At 34.0% G+C, this 19,031-nt stretch overlaps 1 protein-coding gene across 4 annotated transcripts in view; it reads right to left on the bottom strand.

Moving 5' to 3' along the window:
- LOC136345289 (Kv channel-interacting protein 1-like) overlaps window positions 1-19,031 on the bottom strand; it is a 190,264-nt gene that overhangs the window by 123,855 nt on the left and 47,378 nt on the right. Inside the window, exon 1 of one of the 4 annotated variants that reach the window (XM_066293429.1) lies at window positions 7,667-7,799. The exons of the other annotated variants lie outside the window; for them this stretch is intronic. The gene's annotated coding sequence lies outside the window, so the exon portion shown is untranslated. Of the gene's footprint in view, window positions 1-7,666; window positions 7,800-19,031 lie in introns of those variants that run through there. 4 annotated transcript variants of the gene reach the window in all.

Raw genomic sequence — 19,031 nt, 5'->3', positions numbered from 1 at the left:
TCCATGTGACTTTTTCCCTTTTTTTGCTTGTTTAGAACATGGACGTTTAATAAATTAAGTTTTGATTCACTTTGATAGAGCATAGATGGGTTTTATTTCATTTCAGTTATTGAGAATTTAACATTTAACTCTTGATTTCGGAACTTTTACTTCCGAAAGGTCTTCATTGGAATTTTCACACTTTTTGGAGATTTTTAGAAATTTTTGAGAGATTATATTAAATTTCTTTGCGGATTTTCTTAGAATTTAAGATATTATATTTTCACTGACAAAAATGTCTCAAAATCGTTTATATTTTTGGGCTAATTTACGACATTTCTATATGTATTCTGTGCATTATATTTGATTGATAACAAAACAAATAAATTATAAAAATACATAATACTGACATCAAAGAATTAATTTTCTAGAAAAAAGTTTCATAGAGTCTTTAAGATTAAATTTTTCTAGATTTATAACTCTTTTAATGTATGCATGAAACTTTTCTTAACAGGCACGCTTTTCCTATTGTATTTAATCCAGTTTGTTATTTTTGTTTAGAAACTTTGGAAAATCAGATTTCTAAATACCACAGCGTCTTGTTATGCAATATTGGTATATGTCGTCATCTTAAAGCAGAGAACTTTCTTCATTATAGTTTCAAATTTGTGAAGTAATATTGATTTATCAGCTATGGAAGAAATATCCGGATATTTGAAATGTTTTAGGATATAAGCAGCTAGATGATTGTTGATGTGTTTCGGGTAAAAAACTTTTTATACATAGAGTAAAATTTTCTAAAGCCATCTAACCATCGTGATTTTATTTCGTATTTTAAAAGTTTTCGAAACTTCCAGAGTTATTCCGGAGGAGTAAGATACTGTAAGTCTCACAGGAAAAAAAAATAGGAATCAATCAAAAGATATTTTATTTTGTTATGAAGTCAGAGACTGTCGGAAAGTGGAAAAAGTTAGATGGATTTCTAAGGAAGGAAACACATTGTATCTAGAATATAACACAATGCGATACGGAGGGAGTTTCAGAGAGAATTGAAATCTATCAGTTTACTGGGGAGACTTTCTGCGTTCAGGCAATGCTTCTTCTAAAATACTGAAATGTTTTTTTTTATCGTAATATAGACGGAAATTCAAAAAAATGTTCAAAAAAGAAATTAGATCGAATGTGGGACTACATTTCTGTGATAACTTTAAGAATATTGACATTTTAAAAACTTTCAAAAGTCTCCATAAAGCTGAGATAATGATTTAGAAATTTAGTGACAGATATTTCAAAAGAAAAAAAATTAGGAATATTTTTTGCATTTTAATTGGACGGATCCATTGAAATACCATGAAAAATTTGATCCACATATTTTTGAGACATCAAAGTATTAAATAAACTAATTCCGATATTTGAAAATTTCAACAAAATTTTCGAATTTTTCCGAAAATTAAACACTCTGTTGACAACTTTAATCAAGTTCAAAGATTTCTTGTATTTGTCGTAAACCGTTAATTTACATGGTTGAATTTATGCTAAAATTTTGGTTTAAAAATTTGTTTTTTGAAAACTGCATACAAAGTTATGAAATTTTGTATTTCTTGGAAACTGATGAAGAAATTGAAGTTACAAAACTCATATGGAAATAGAAATTTTTTTAGTTACAAGGTAGAAATTCATAGAATGAAACCACTGAAAGAGTACCAAGACTTTGCGAAAACTAGAGAAATCTCTCAGAAGTCCGAAAATTGATGAAAATTCTTAAAAAATAATTATCACATCGCCTAACCGGAAAATTATAAATTTACACAATTCTCAACTAACAATCGTTTTTTTAACTTGATCAGTATTTCAGTTTCTCAAATAACCCAAATGAATCCGATTTACAAAATTGCATAATTCTTTCTAATCTGAATTGACTCGATTAGCGTAGATTCTAGTTTTTTCACTATCCCAAACTGACCTAAGGAAAAAATTTGCACGATTATTGACTGAATTACGATCCATAGATCTCCTCTCCGATGAAGGAATATACCGTGTGTCCTGTGAAAGGTGAATTGGCTCTTGTAAAAAGTAAAAAAAATCTATATATATTTGTTTGAAGTACAGCCCTGCTTGGTTAAAAACTAATTTATAATTTTCGTATTTAGAAAATCAAGTAGGTCATAGAAATTTTCAAAAATCCTATTTCCTATAGAATAAAGTGTCTTTTTTACTACTCTGGTTAAAAAAAAGTTGGCTAGAATCGGGACCTAAGGCCATACACTAAATTTGAAATTGATTTCTCGGCGAACTTTGATTTCTAAGATTTTGTTGTATTTTCCAAATCAAATAATTTTATTGTTACCAATTTTTGTTTTATTATAATGATGAAATATTATCATAACATAAATTAAAAAATATATAATTTCATATTAAACATTTTGTTAGCTCAATGATCAATTTGGTTAAATATGGTTTGGAAGAAAGGGCCCGACATCTTGGTCGCCTAGATTCCCAGACCTTACTATAATAGATTTTTTTGTTTAGACAGCAATGAAACAAATAGTTTATTAAAAGTATATTCGAAATAATACAGAAATATTAAAAAACAGGGTAATACAAGCAGTTTGATTAATTCCTAGAGAACACGTCCAGGCAGCTTTTAAAGAATTCTCCCACCTCATTGAAAAATGTGCAAATTAAGGAAGAGATTTATTGGAGCCTTAAGTTTAATTTGAGATTATACATTTTTAGTTTAACTAATGAGGATAATTTATCATTTTAATAAAACAAAATTTGGTAGAAATTAAATTTTTTAATTTGGGAAACAATACAATGTGAGAAATCGAAGTTACCCCTAGACTTTCAAATTTAGCAGGTAGGCTTAAGTACCGATTGTAAACAACTTTCCTTAATAACATTATGTCGTATTTGACACCGAAAAGACACTTTACTCTACAGGAAAATGGGTTTTTGAAAATTTCGAAGACATGCTTGATTATCTAAAACTGACATTGTGTTATACATTAATTTTTAACCAATCAGGGGTGAACACCAAAAAATTAGAATTTAAATCAAACATTTTTTATCTCTTACAAGAGTCGATTCACGTACCCTGAAACACGCGGTATCTCATATATCAACCCAAAACACACGATGCACAATCACAACTTAAATAAGCTTTTATTGCCCCTATGACATCGAAATGGCCAATAAATTGCCCTGAATATTTAACATTCAAAGTTCGACTTTCCTCACCAAAAACAAACAGATTTACGACTTCCAAAAGTTCTTGACAACTATTGGGGAACTAGAACTTTCATCAAGAGGCCCGAAAAGTTGACCATTCTGTTGAAACAACATTAGAGCATTGCTAAAGTTTTTCTATGAAAAACTCTTCGAGGTCGAGCAATAATTGTGAAGATGAATAGTAACAATTCCAGACAAAAGGAACCTGCAAGTCGGAAAATGAAGGCTTTCAAGTAGCTAAATGGCAAACTTTGTCCATCCAGAGTAATTATTTTCTATTGACTTTGCCTAGTCAAATGAGAGAATTATCCTAGTTAGTTCAAAAGAAGTTCGATTTGAGGCGATAAAGTTGGCTTCGTTCACGAAGAGTTTTTAAATATTGAATTTCAGTCTGGAAAAATGTGGAAAATGTATTTTCCGGGACCTATATGGTCAAATTTCTTAACTCTGACAATTTTGAGAATGTCAGATATTCTATTCGTCCCCTGAAGGGAGCACGTAGGGGAGCATTGTGGGGAATTGACCTAGAAACGGGAACTCTGGAAGACAATTTTAAATAATTCAGGGTTTATTATTTCTTTGAGGGCAAATTATTGTTCTCCAAGAGAAATATTAACTATTCAAGGGCTACCAAAGTTAATTCAATTATCTTTCTTCCATGAAAAAGTTATTTACGGTTGCTTGAGACAAAATTTATTGGGCCTGGGCTTTTATCAAATTGACTTGATATTCAAATAGGGCCTGGCACTGAACATATAGCATGAATGAAAATTCAAATGTATCGAACATTACCCTATATTCCCAGACCCCTCCAAAGTGAACACCTGATGATACACCGGATTCGCTGAGATAATTTATATAGGCAAATAGGGCAAGCCCAAATTTATCAGTTAAATTGGTTGTGTATATTGAATTAGCTCGTGTGAATTAAACTTGGGTGTTGGATTATTGATTGCAATGTAATGGCTCATGTCTATAATTGAGCTCCGAAACAGTAGAGAATCGTTTGGGGGCAAAAATTTGGTCTTAAAATCAAAATTTCTGTATAGTTTTATAGTTAAAATAGTAAAGAACTCTTCTCGGAATTCTCATAGTGGGTATATTTTACAAAAAACAGAGGCGTACTGCTCCCAATTTCATAGAAGATTAAAACGAGACGAACTATCTAATAACTAAATGGATGAAAATTCAATTTTTCGCGCTATCGCCGAGATAAATTGCATTTTCGACAAAATTAAATACGGTTGCCTAGTAATTTCAAGAAGGGTTAAATTATGAAACGCAAGAGGTGCGATGTTATGCAGGCTACGCCCATGATTTACGTGAGGATTCCACATCGAAACACACTTTCGAAGAGCCTGTTTCGCCACTAATTATGGCTGAATTTAACAGATGTTACTTTGGTTTGTTAACACCTATGAGTTCGCGTTGCAGAATGTTAAAATAGATATGATTTTTGAAGTATTTCCTTAAATCCAAATCTATCGAACACTTCTGCTTGTAAACGGACGCCACTGATTACACTAAAAATTAATAACTATGGATATCTTAAAATTTCAAACGAAATCTCAGCTTAATTGCCTCAAATCCAGAGGCGTATTAGGAAAAATATTACTATACGGGCCAACTTTTCTGTAACTCGTTAAATTATAATTTTTTGTTATTGCACATCAAAAGTACGTTACTGATTCCACAACTAGAATAAATTTGAAGATTTTACAGATATCTGAAAACATTTCTTCGCGATTGCCGCAACTTTCATAAAAAATCTTTTTAGCAATCCTTGGAAACATTCGTTTTCTCCCTAACGAAAACCATAAAACAGTCTTAAATCCAAATTCATCGTTCACTAAACCGTGTGATCATAATCAGACATTTTTTCCAATGATGCAATTTATCATGCAGATAAATATCAGACAATCCAGGAAAGACAAAGCCACTTAATTTGCGTTTTTCCCTAAGAAATTACTTTTTTTCGTGCCTTGCCTGGAGTCTTTGCTTAAGTTGATAAGGTGTAAATGATCACGAATACACTTAATTAAAACCTCCATTTATCTTATGGAAATCTTGATTTCCTTATAAAAAATTTTTGCTTAGAAAAAATTGATGGCGTTGCCCAGCTGACGCTAAAAGTGTAAATTCCCTAGAAACTCTAACAATTAACAGAAATTTATCTTGAAAACTTGTCAACCAGACTGCACACATGGATGCACTCACAGCTTTAGATGTAAATGACCACATCCCCAAAACAACCCCTTTTGCCAAAGCACATTTCCCATTACCACCTCAGTCTCCCTCTAAAGTCCGTCAGAGAATTTGACCTAAATAGTCCCTGCGAGACTGAAATTGGGAATTTTAGGGGAAATAGATTTCTGGATGTAAATATTGCATCAGTGGACTGCCATGAATATCTAACTCGAATTGTTGCCAATTGTCCCTCTGTTTATATTCATTCTGGTTTATTTCGTTCAATTTCCAAGGAATTCTCTTAAAATTTATGATGGATATAGATTTTTACATAGAGGAAGATCTTACTTTGTCATAAAATTGAATATATTAGGGTGCAAAAATACGTTTTAACCATAAATTAATGAGACACAATTGATAGATTTTTCAAGCAATAACAGTTATAAATTACTTATTAATGAATTTTAATAATAAATTAATGACTTTTGGAACTACGAAATTATTGTGCACGGTAAAAAAATTATCGGCAATAATTAATCAATTAATTATTAATTAATCGATATATAAAAAGATCGAAAAAACAGTTTTTACTGATTTGGTATTTAATTGGCCCCCAATATCCAGACTTGCTTTTTACAACTGGATGTTGGTCTGGACAGGTAATTTTAACTGTATCTTTTTTTAAACAATTATGTATTGTAACTTAGCAGTGAAGAAGGTGAATGATCAGAAATATAACCACATTTATTCTAATTGCATTAGAATTAAATCAAAATTTGACACAAATGATTCTTCAACATAGCGCAGCTCCCTACTTGCTCCCTCTTTCACGTGGCACAAACTTCATATCTCATTCGACGTAAAAATTCTTATTAATCAACTACTGGATAAATATTTATGTTTCATCGGTTCTGATTTAAATGCTGCTGGATAGCAAAACATTATATTTGCCTAAACAAATTTAAATGAATCCTCGCTGTGTATTCGCAAATAAATATTGCGGTGAGTCCTAAAATTTCGTTGAATTTGTTTTTATAAATATGTAAATACATGCTTGGATATTGCAGATTTTTCCTTGTTCAGTGTTCAATTTATTGCAATTATAATAAATTTCATTTAATTAAGTATTTTCGAAAACTCTCGGCCTTCATCACTGTTATATTTATTATTTATTTTTCTCTGCGATTTATTACGTCGTCGTTCGAATTTATTGCATTTTCAAAAAAATAATTGTTCCATTTTTCAATGTATTTTATGTAACATTCGGTGAACTCATATTCCTATTAGTAAAAACACCGTGACGAAGACGATTTAAGGGTACGAGAAAGCAAATTCCTGAACCTTTTAAATTAAAGTAATTTCCAAATTTTGTAATCACCGACGTCAAGTCTACATGGGTACTGTATCAATATAATTTTCAGTTAATAAACCTTTATATATTGTATATAAGTATTAACAGTAGCAGTTGGATTGGAAAATGTAAGCAATGGTGTAGTTGAACCGCATTTAAAAAATATCGTAAGGCACTCATGTAAGAAAACAGAAAAATGATAAATAGTTAATTAGACATTATGCACTAAAGAATCTTGGACAAAACAATCAACAAATGTACCGTAAAATTTTAAGGCCTATTGAGACTTCCCAAGTAGACCATATACATACGTCAACGATTTTATGCCTAAAACATCTCTTAAGTAGTGAGCAAATATAGTAAAATTTGTAGCCTTTTTGATAAAAAATGAATGGCAGATGGGGCTCATTCAGGGAGGAGAAAACTCACTTATGAAGGCATAAAAAATGGAAAATTTTTAAAACAACAAAGTTGAGAAATTGATTCGCCGCACTCAAGGAGTTTAAAGCTGAAAAGTCTCCTATGTTTCGCTCATAAATAGAAGAAAAAAAATAATTTAAACAATGAAGAAAGGGTTGGTGTGGGCGGTTGCACGACATGGAAAAAGCCTAAAGAAATTTTGTGTTTCAAAAATATAATAATTTAATGAATAACTAATAGAAAAAGGGGCGATTAGTGTAAATTTACACGTGAATTTTGTTTTGCTATAACCTCCGATTCTGTTAATAATCCTAAGAAATTTCTAATTTTTATTTTCACCTAAAACTGCTCAATATCTCGAAATTCATTTTTAACCCTCATTATATTTCATTCTCAAATGATCTGACATCTTTCCAACATATGGTCATGATTCCCTATCCAACCTCACCTCTAGGTGTTTAACATCAATTTGACAACATTAAAAGACATTAAACTTACATTAGAAATGCTGGTCAAAAAAGCCAATATGCTGTGAAAAATGTCCCAAATTTTAATCTGAAATTTCAAAGTTCGTCCTTTCGCGTCGTAGTTTACGTCACAGTGTAGAGCAGGAGTAGCCCGACGTCCTATAGAGCCGCATAGAGACTGAGCGCTGATTCTTCGTCGCTCTGACTGAACGTTATCCCTGCATCTTCGGCTGCCTAGCAACCATAGAGCTGCTTTGCTGATGCCACGCCCACCTCACGTAAAGGAAGAATTTAGAAAAAATGGAAAAACTAATGTGAGATGACATCGTGGTGTAAGCAGTCCAACGAACCAATTCTAGAGATCTGGACGTTAAAGTTTTGGACTAAAAACTCGGGCAATATATTCGATTCGCCTGGACAGTATCCAAATTCCAAAGTTCTTCATAGAGATTTGCAAATTTGGGCTGTAATCCAGGAAGGAATGCAAAGATACGCAATTTCTGGATAATAGAGTTGTTAGTATTTTAGAGGAAAGCGCCAGCTTTTGAATGCAAACAAGACAGACTCTATATTTCAAATTTAAATAGGTATTTGGAAATTTTCGAATTTTGAAAGATTTTCGAACTTTCTATAGATGAGAACATTAATTGTGGCTCTAGATCTCCTCTAAAATGCTTCGATCCTATCGCGATCGTACCAATTTAATTTTTTAATCGAAATTAAAGATCGTTGACGTGGATGATCAGCTGCGAAAAAAATCCCAAATATGTAAGTATCTCAGAGAATGTTACCGCGGAGCCTTTGGGGCTTCTTGATTCGTTTGGATCTAAATTGATTAATATTGAGTAGAGAACAAATATTGATGAACTAAAAGTCATTGGCGTAGGCTTAAATTTTATTTTACCGCAAGTGGTCTCATTTCGCAGATGTGTCACAGTCTCTCAACGATTTTTAACTTGAGGCACGCCGCTGGCTTTTTGTTTCGAATAAAATTCATCTTGAGCGAATAATCGAGAGTGTTAATACGACGCGACATTTCAAAGGTTATCTAGCTCTCGTGCAATAGTCTCTAATGCCGTACTTTCCATTCCATACCTAACATATAAATTGGTTCTTAAAGAAGAAGTTCCTGGGAAACTTTGGCATCATTATTTTCGGGCTCGTTGCCATAAAAGAAAAACTTACATTGGTAATAATAAGCCTTTCGTTTGAAATTCTTGTTAGTGCTCAACTTGTTAAATTTCTTGTTAGCCCATCTTGTCTGAAGCTTTTTTTGTTTTGCTCTAATTCCGCCCAGTGCGCGGTTTTTTTAATTTTCAGATTTTAAAAAGCGATTTATATTTTTATAGCTGAAAAATACATAAATTTTTTTTCCCAGTTTCCGAGTGCGTCGGAAGGAAACTTCAATGTTCCTGTAAGGAAAATTTAAAACTTTTATCTCACATTCGGCTGAGTTTGCACTAACGACCGACTATCGTACGTGAAGGCATTTTCAATTTTAAATTTGCTGCATCAAATTGAGCACCCTCTTCGGGACTTAATAAAACTTTGGCAATAATTCAGTTCCTTGCCCAATTGTCGCGAATGTCGAGATGAATAATTTAAAAATGTGCTGCAGTCGATATCCGAAAAAATGAATTTCCCGCTGGCAAAATAAGAACAAATTGCAGCTTCAATTCCGACGAACGGATTAACCGAAGAGAGGTGCGCGTCGGCGGGTCTATTTCCGAAAAAATTCAATTGCTGTTCAAAAAACATTCTGTCATGTTAAAAAGTTAATCGAATAAAATCTATGAAAAAATTCGTCGGAATCAAATTAATAGTCAGAAGGTCTGACAGGGGAAAGATTAAATTCCAGCTGGAAAAATTAGAGTGAATTCGTGCCACATGAGAAAACTGGTTGCGGAGCTCTCGTATAATAATTATTAAAAAAAAAGAACTTACTTCTCCAACTTAAATTTATGCCCTCATTTTTATGCCTGGTGCGCTACTGAGTCGCAATAAAATTCCTGGAGATGTGGAAAACACTTGCGGCTTCCGAGTTGCAAAAAATCACTGGCGCAATTACCTCCAAAATCAGAATTTTTTTTTTTTTTATAGGAGGAGATACAAATAAAACCATTGGCTCAACTGATTTCTCAAAAACCTAAACAAATTTTACAAACGTTCGGTGTGAGTGTAGTTTTCCACCATTAAACTTGGTCCTGTTGCACCACTGAGGATTCCTAGTGCATTTTTTAAATTTCATGAAATGTAAAGCTTTCAAAGCTTAGCTTGGGGATTTCGACTAGTAAAAAGTCAGTAGCGTAACTCATTTATAAAGCATATTTTTTTTCTTTTCCACCTTGAAATCACCGCAGGAAGCCTGAGATTCGTAGCGCGCGTTCGTTTAAACATTTCTTTGTCTCTCATGAAATAATAATATGAATTATTCCTCGATCCAGCAGGACGAACCATCCATTATTGTCCTGCAAAGGTCGCCTGCTGCATTTGTCGTACCGTTTTGGCAAATGAGTATCATTTTCGTGCTCGTTATACGTATGAAGCTCACATCGTCCGCATAATAAATAACGTCCAAAGCTAATGGAGGCGTATTTCCTTAGATGCATATCATCTCGTCTAAAGATAGACGAGAAGGCCGAGATATGAAAATTAAATTGGGGCCAAAGGGTATAGGAGGAAACCATAATGAAATTCTGGCTGGAGGCCTTTCACGCCTGATTGCTAACGCGATAAGTAAACTGTCTTATTAACGGTCTATTAGGAGTATTTGAAAATTAATGCGCATATATTAAAATCCCGTAGCTGGGTTTCGTATTAATTGGACAGACATTTTATTTAGGAGGTTAAAGTCGAAGCGAGAATATTAAATCTTTTACAAATCTTAATTTCGGGTTTATTGATAAAGGGATTTTATGATTTCGGTGCTTGTTAAAGCCAGACGCAGAGCCGTAAAATACAACCAAATCAGCGGGAACATCTAGCAATTATACAGGGTGAGTCGGGAGGATTGTGCCAAACTTCAGGAGCGTGTTGTACATGAAAAATAAACGTAAAAAAACTCAAATGTTGTTATCCGATTTTCGTTTGTTTACAAGTTATAGCGTAAATAAAATTAAAACATAAAATTAAAAAAATTTATAAATTTCATAAGAAATTCCATAAATTAACGTTTGGATATCATAGTAAATGTTCAAAAATATTGCCATTAACTTCTAAACATTTTCGGCTTCGTCTATGAAGAGCATTCGTTGCGCTCCTGAATGTTTCACGTCTTTCTTTAATAGCAGCTGCAGCATTTCTAATGCTGCAGCTGCAGTGCATCTTGAGTGTCCACTTTTACTCTGTACACTTCAGTTTTAAATCAACCCCATAAACAATAGTCTAGTGGTGCGAGGTCTGGAGACCTTGGAGGCCAACTAATAGGGCCACCACGACCAATCCAACGTCCAGGAAAAAAATTTATTTACGCTATAACTTGTAAACAAACGAAAATCGGATAACAACATTTGAGTTTTTTTTACATTTATTTTTCATGTACAACACACTCCTGAAGTTTGGCACGATCCTCCCGACTCACCCTGTATACGAAAATATAAAGAATATCGCTAATATTCCAAAATACCGAATTCTGGCTGAAATTTGCATAAAATTGCTTTAGACCGGCAGCAATTCACCTACTCCAATGAGTTTATAACACCCAAAATCTCGCTCTTTCCCTAATATATTTAATTACTTTCAATGCGAGGAAGAGTTAATCCAGAACAAACTTATCCACGCCACTGCGGTTTTCCTGCATAGGGTGTTATTGAGTAGGTGCCCGATTTTCACAGGGCGATTTTTCAAGTAGTTTTAAGGCGGCAAATTCCCACAAGTGCAGTGGTGGTCATAGTGATAGCACACTTGGTTTTTTCAAAGTTTCAGTGAGTTTCAGTTTTTTTTTATAAATTAATATTTTGCATAGAATTATATAAAACTTAAAAACTTTATTAACAATAAGAAAAAATTGAAATAATAAACAGTACTTTTTGGAAAAAAGAAAAATTATTTTTGGCTAGCCAAGCAAATAGCACACATTAAAAAAATAGCAAACAAATGCACAATAACAATTGAAATTGTCAATATTTTGTGGAGAATCTCTTGTTTTTTATTACAGCTGTTAATCTAGATGGCATTGATTCCACTACTTTCTGGAGATAGTCTCTTGGAACGGAGTTCCAGGCGTTTCTAATAATTTACCATAGTTCGTCTGCATTGGAGGGATTTTTTCCTTTAATTTCCCGTTTAACCCATTCCCACACATTCTCGATAGGGTTCAAATCGGGACTTTGAGGAGGCCAGTCTAAAACTTCGATTACATTATCCTCCAGCCACTGTTTAACCACCCTCGAAGTATGCTTCGGATCATTATCTTGCATAAAAATATAATCGACCGGCATAAATTCAAAAGCATATGGCTCCATCATGTTGACTAAAATATCCTTATATTGAAATTTATCCTTCAATTCGGTAAATAGGTCCAATTGTGTGTTTAATTGTTTTAATAGTGTATCGTGGATCGGTACTGTTATTTTTTGGACGACGAACATGCGTTTTTCCATCATTTCCGAACATATTTACTTTAGATTCATCATTCCAGAGAATCCGGCGCCAAAATTGTGGGGGTTTATTAATATAGGTTTTTGTCGAAATTTAAACGTTTTTTCTTGTTGCGGTTAGAAACGTGTGGCTTCTTTTTAGCAATACATCCACGAATGTTGGGCTGTTGTAAAATCCTTCTTACTGATCTGGCAGATAAATCCACTTGATAATCACTGAAAATTTGTCGCTTAATTTCTACAGATGTTAAAAAAGGTTGTGCTTTGCTAATCCGCACAATTAAGGCAACTTCTCGTTCAGTGACTTTTCTGCCTTTTGATGCACGTGGTTTTTTTTCAAAACTTTGGGTGTTTTTGTGCAACTTTAAGGCGTTGTACACCATTTTCATAGAGCAAAATAATGTTTTCGATATATCCGTAATGGATTTTCCTTCTTCTTTCAGTCTAATTATTATCCTTCGCATTTCTGGACTACAATGCCTCTTCCTGCCCACTATTTTTTCAAAAAAATTCATGTATTAGTAGTCATTAAGAATTATAGAATTAATATTAACTTACTCTTAATAAAAATATTCGACGGAAAATATGGTTAAAGATATTAATAGTTAAACGTGCTACTTGCATAGCCAGCTCTAAACTACAAATAAACCAATAAAATATACGCAAAGAATTTTGTATTGGGATTTTAACTGATAAGGCATTTTATGAAAAAAAATTAATACAAAAAACAATTGTTATTAACATTTATTGGTATTTAGCACTTTTATGGTAAAAATTAAAAGTGTGCTATTTCTATGACCACGACTGTATGTATCTTAGCGCGTTTAGTTTTCAAGATGGGGGATGTCAAAGTTGATAAAATAACTCGTACAATCTTTGATATCTTTCGATCTCTTCTAGCTAATTTTACGAAATTTCGTATCCGGTGGTTTTTTGGCATTAAAAATTCAAATTTATCAACGATTTAGTTGTACCTTCTAAAGGGCGCAACAAGTGACCATTATGACACTTTTAATTTTTATCCTTCCCGAACGAAAATATGTCAAAAAAAGTGGGATGTGGGAAAAAAAGTGACAAAAAATCTGACACTTATAAATTTATTCTGTAAGTTTGAAGAAAATTACTGTAATTGTTTGCACTTTTTTATTACTTTAAACTTATATTGTGACTAAGACGCTGCTCTTCAAGAAAATTATTTAAATTATTTGTCTCAAAAAAATGGCAAATTTTACTCTTAGTTTGGTAGAAAAATAATTTGTTTTTAAATCCTCAACTTTAAGCAAATGCCACTAAGCTCATAATACACTTTACTAATCAAAATAAAAACAATTCGAATCAATACACTTTTGCTAACGTGAAACAAGTTTATTCATACCGGAAGCATAGAATTCCGAAGTCCGAGAGACGATGAAGTCGTGAAAGGCGTTTTTGGCATCCTCTTGGTTTTTAAAGCATCTGTCCCGTAGGAGGTAGTCGAGGTGCTTGAAAAAATGGTAATCGATAGGTGAGAGGTCTGTCGAGTATGGCGGATGTGGCGAACTCTCATAGCTAAGGTCATTCAATTTCTGTAGTTCCGATTGTGCGACATGTGGCCGAGCGTTGTCATGAAGAAGGATTGGGCCGCTTCTCTTAACCAATGCCGGGGTGTTTCGGCCAGGGGCCTCCTGAGTTCCTGCCTAACAGTAGTGACCGCCTCACTAGACACCCACAGAGGAATCCAAATACACTGGCGGGGTTTCGTAATTGAGTCCAAGGACCAGTCGCCCAACGTCATAAAATAATGGGGTTCCGAAGGTTCGGGAGGGTACAGAAACTCTGTTACATGAATTACACTAAATTTAATCACAGACTAGTTGAATTACAGGGTTGGGTAGTGATTAAACTATTAAAAATAATGCCCCTGTATAGATTTCTATTGCGACGAGAACGTGAGAAGTTCGTAAAGTTCTGTGGTCTAACTTATGAAATTGAGAGAGAAGTTGCTGTTAACGCGATGAGGTGAGAAACGGTTCTGTTCTTTGCTCGAAGAGGAGTGGTGCTCCTTCCCAAAAAATGCAGGTCCCCGAGTCTGGTTCCTTCCCACTATTTCGTAGGAAAATCACCACCTTGATGCTTTCACACCATTGCCTTATCGCTAACACCCTCTGGTTCTTGTCCACTTGCGAGTTTGTTGCGATATTCCATCCTAATTTACTGCGGCCCTTAATCTATTGTACGATTTGCACTTCATAAATCAGGGTGGAAGTAAACCAGATGAAAGGTGATTAGCGCGGTTCCCATGGTTTGGCACCTAATGGTATGTTGAGTTTTGGGTTCTGTTTTCTCTCTTTACCAAATTTATTTCCCAAATGTTAGGGCATTGCGTGAAAGCGATCTTTATGTTGGATTTTCTACAACACCGGGGAGATAAGCCGTAGTTTTTGATGCATGTCATCAATTTGCTGACAATATCTCTCTGTTGTGACGGTTTCGTCTGGATTTAGGAAGCTGTGATGGATAACACTGGCAACTGACCACCACACACTTATCATGACCTTCCTTCGATGCAAATGTGGTTGCGGGAAGTGCTGTAGAGCTTGATCGTGGTCCAACCATTGAGCTGAACGTCGACGGTTGTCGTATATGATCCATTTCTCGTCACACGTCACAATACGATAAAAAAATGGGGCCATTTCTATTGCGCAAAATGAATGCCGACGACACTTCGAAACGACGATTTCTTTGCTTTTCGTTCAGTTCGTGCGGGACCTATTTGTCGAGCTTTTTTGTTTTTCTGAGTCGTTGCAGATGGTCTAGAACTGTTGGATGAGTTCTGCTTAATTCTTCCGCAAGCTTTCTAATAGTTGTACGGGAGTTTGTTTCGACTAGGGCCTTCAACTGGTCATTTTCGATTACCGATAGACGTCCGCGACCTTTTTGATCTTCGAGATTTTCATTTCCACTAAGAAACTTCTTAAACCAAAGTCGTACCACCCGTTCGTGAACAGTATCAAGGCCAAAATCATTATCAATTTTTCGAACCTTTTTCGTTGCTTTAGTACCCAGTCTAAACTCGTATAATAAAATCGTCTGAATTTGCTCCTTTTCCGTCTTGACTAAAGTTCTCTAACTGAACTGCATGGGGGAAATACATACACACTGTTTATTATTAGAATATAGAACAAAGTTAACGTTTTTAAGTGATATATAGCATAGCCGTGTTTATCAAATAATTTATTCCAATATCACGCTGTAAAAATCGAAAATACAAAAACGAAATTATTTTTCTACCAACCTAATAATTCCGAACTAGCTTACGTGCATTTTACGTATGGGTTCGCTAATGGAAATGCATGTGAGGCGAAACGTTTTTATGAAGAACGATAGCCGAATCAAACAATTATAATCTCAAAAATATTTTCAAACGTCCACTTTCGTTTAAGTGAATCAGGGGCTTTTACGAAATCCTGCCATCTTCGGGAAACGCATCGAACAGCATCGCCCCATTGAGAAAGTAGTTCTTTGGGAACACCCGGAAACAAGCACCACAAAAGTAATGCCGACGCCGAATATTTTCCATTTTCTGCTATGGAAAATCTTCGCTAAAAATATATTCGAACCATATCATATTCAAAAAATGCAAATTCTTCCCTCTCGTTTATGAGCGGTTTTGTCAAAAATTTATTCAAAATATTTGGTATCTAGTATTATTTCATAATATATTAAAAAAAAACTATTATCATTACAAAAATTTCATGCCATCTTAATTAAAAACTAATAGAGTTTAATATTTGATGTGATATCTCCTTGTCTCTGCTGACAAAAAGTAAAATAGTAAGTCGTTTCAGCACTTTTGGATAATTAACATTCGTGACTAACTTTAGATGCGTTTTTCTCGGAAAATGTTGCTACCAATAAGGTATACTTTTTTAAAACAAATAAAGTAGAGAAAAAAATTTTCCACTCGAAAGTGACATTCAGTGTTGATAAAAAAGTGGCAGCGATTTTAAAGTGTCCTAATGGTCCCTTGTTGCGCCCTTTAGAAGATACAACAAAATCGTTGATAAATTTAAACTCCTCATCCCAAGAAACTTCCGGATACAAAATTTCGTAAAATTATCTAGAAGAGGGCGAAAGATATCAAAGAATACATGATTTTTTTCTACTTTTAATACTCCGCATCTAAAAAGCAAAACGAGCTAGGACACATGTTTATAAGAACTTTTCTTCTCAAAGCTACTTGAAAAAACAATCTGTAATATGTTGGACACATTCAAAAACTCCCAGTTTTCCCTGAAAATTTCACTTCGCTAATAGTGTATCGCACGAGGAACAGTTTCGCAAAATTTACAAGTTCTTCATAATAAGAATGAAAGATGCAAAAAGCAATCTTTGAGGAATTCGTAGTTTGAAAAAATGTCATTACTCACGTCTATTCAGAAGGTTCAATTAAAGTCTTAATAATTGATATCGCCGGAGGATATGTCTGACCCCGCTGAAAGATCAATCTTCCCTTACAGATCACTGGGCCAATTCACAGATTAAAAAAAAAAACCTTTAGCTGATATTCCGAATAAAGTCCCAAAACCGAGAATCGAATATTCGCCAAATATTGTTTTTAAAGGAGAATCATCCCCCTAAATTCAAGGAAAAACAATCAATCTTTGTTCATAAAACCGCTCTAAAAATGTTTTTTTAAGGCTACTTAGGTCACTTTTATTTTTAATTCTACTAATGAATCTTTCATTTGTCGCGAATTAAATAATTCTGCATACTTCGAAGTTTCCGTGACTTCAACAGAGTTTCCACCCCGTAACTAGTTCACGAGACGAAAGATTAACATCCTTCTGAATTCAATTCCATTTAAACCAGTTCAATTGAATTACTTACAGGTTTTTATTTATGTATACAGGGTGTCTGTAAAAGGTCTTTACAACGCTCTACCACAGATTCTTCAGATCAAAACAAGACGATTTAGCCATATTTAGTCTAGTCCAAAAGTTGATAATAACAGCGCTAGAGGGCGTCAAAGTTGAAAATTAAAAATCAATTTTTTAACATATTTTCCATACTGTACAACATAAAAACGTGAAAGTTGGTGTAGGGGAGTTTTTCAAGACGCCGAATTCATATCTGCTAATAAATTGCACTTACCTGGTAGAGGGCGCCACTTACGGCCCACCGCATGTATTAAATTGATTGAAACTTTTTTGCCTCCTGGTATAAATGATTTTCGAATACAGTAGTGTATTTGGTCATCGTTTATAAATAAAAAAGGTATACCTTGTTGATGTTGCTACGAGGAGCCGTTTACGAGATAAATGCATTTTAGTAATTCAGGTGTAAGATTTTAGATTAAACAACTTATTTACTACAAAAAGGTACTCTTGATAAGACCTTTAATAATTCGCAGTAGTTTTACAAGAAAACTTAATTACCAAATCATGAATACAAAGAAATAAGAATATCACAAAAACTGTTCAAAGAGTCCACCATTTGCACGTATACAAAGGTTTATAAAATTAGCACAAAAAAGTTTAGCAAATATTCTTTAGGTAAAAATACGACTTTCAGAAATGTATTTGTCAGGTATTTAGTGTAAACGACTTGCTTTTACACGAACAATTTTTATTAGTTGTGTCCATTTTTACATCTAAATAAAAGTATTGTCAATAATTTTAATTAATTTGAAAATTAAATTTTCGAGACTTATCATGGCCGTGCAATATACCAATGAAGAGTATACTGATATGGTATTGGTGTTTGGATATTGTCAAGGAAATAGTCGTGAGTGTGTCAGAGTGTACACCGATAGGTTTCCGAATCGTAGTATACCAAGCCATCCAACTTTTGCTGCTGTGGAGAGACGTCTTCGGGAGACCGGTCAATTTGCTCCTTCAACCGTTGATTGTGGAAGGCACCGTTTTGTAAGGGTTGTTGAAGTCGAAGAAGAAATTTTGGAACGTGTCGAAGAAGATCCAGAAATATCCACCAGACGACTAGGTAGGGAAATAGGATTATCCAAAGATGTCGTTCATGGAGTACTTAAAGAAGAGTTGCTATATCCTTACCATAAGACGCCAGTTCAAGATCTTTTACAACATGATCCTAATATGCGCCTGGTTTTTTGTCGATTTTTTAATAGGCAAAGAAAAGGAGATTTAAATTTTGGTAACAATATTTTGTTTACCGATGAGGCGTGTTTTACAAGAAAAGGGGTAACCAATTTTCATAATGAACATGTTTATGCAGATGAAAATCCGCATGCAATAAAAGTAAAAAATTTTCAACACGAATTCAAAATTAATGTATGGGCTGGAATAATTAGTAATCATATTGTTGGTCCTGTCATTTTTCCACAAAGATTAACAGGGGAAATTTATTTGCAACATCTACAAAATTCGTTACCAAATTTGTTAGAGGACTTACCTTTACAACTTCGGAGAGATATGTGGTTTATGCATGACGGAGCTCCACCACTTTTTGCACTAAATTTTAGAAATCATTTAAATCAACAGTACCCAAATAAATGGATAGGCAGAGGTAATGACGCCCCTGTAAAATGGCCACCACGTTCTCCGGACTTAAATCCAATGGATTATTTTTTATGGGGACACCTTAAGTCCATGGTTTACATGACAACTGTCGATAACGAAGAACAACTGTGGCAACGTATTCAAGATGCAATAAATAATATTAGAAACGACGAAGAAGTTATGCAAAGAGTACATTTTAATTTTCTTCGGCGTATAAACCTTTGTATACGTGCAAATGGTGGACTCTTTGAACAGTTTTTGTGATATTCTTATTTCTTTGTAT

The sequence above is a fragment of the Euwallacea fornicatus genome, chromosome 19 (assembly GCF_040115645.1).
Source record: "Euwallacea fornicatus isolate EFF26 chromosome 19, ASM4011564v1, whole genome shotgun sequence".
Taxonomy (NCBI): Eukaryota; Metazoa; Arthropoda; class Insecta; order Coleoptera; family Curculionidae; genus Euwallacea; species Euwallacea fornicatus.
Note: the sequence above shows the minus strand (reverse complement) of the source record. Positions and strands in the feature narration are given on the sequence as shown.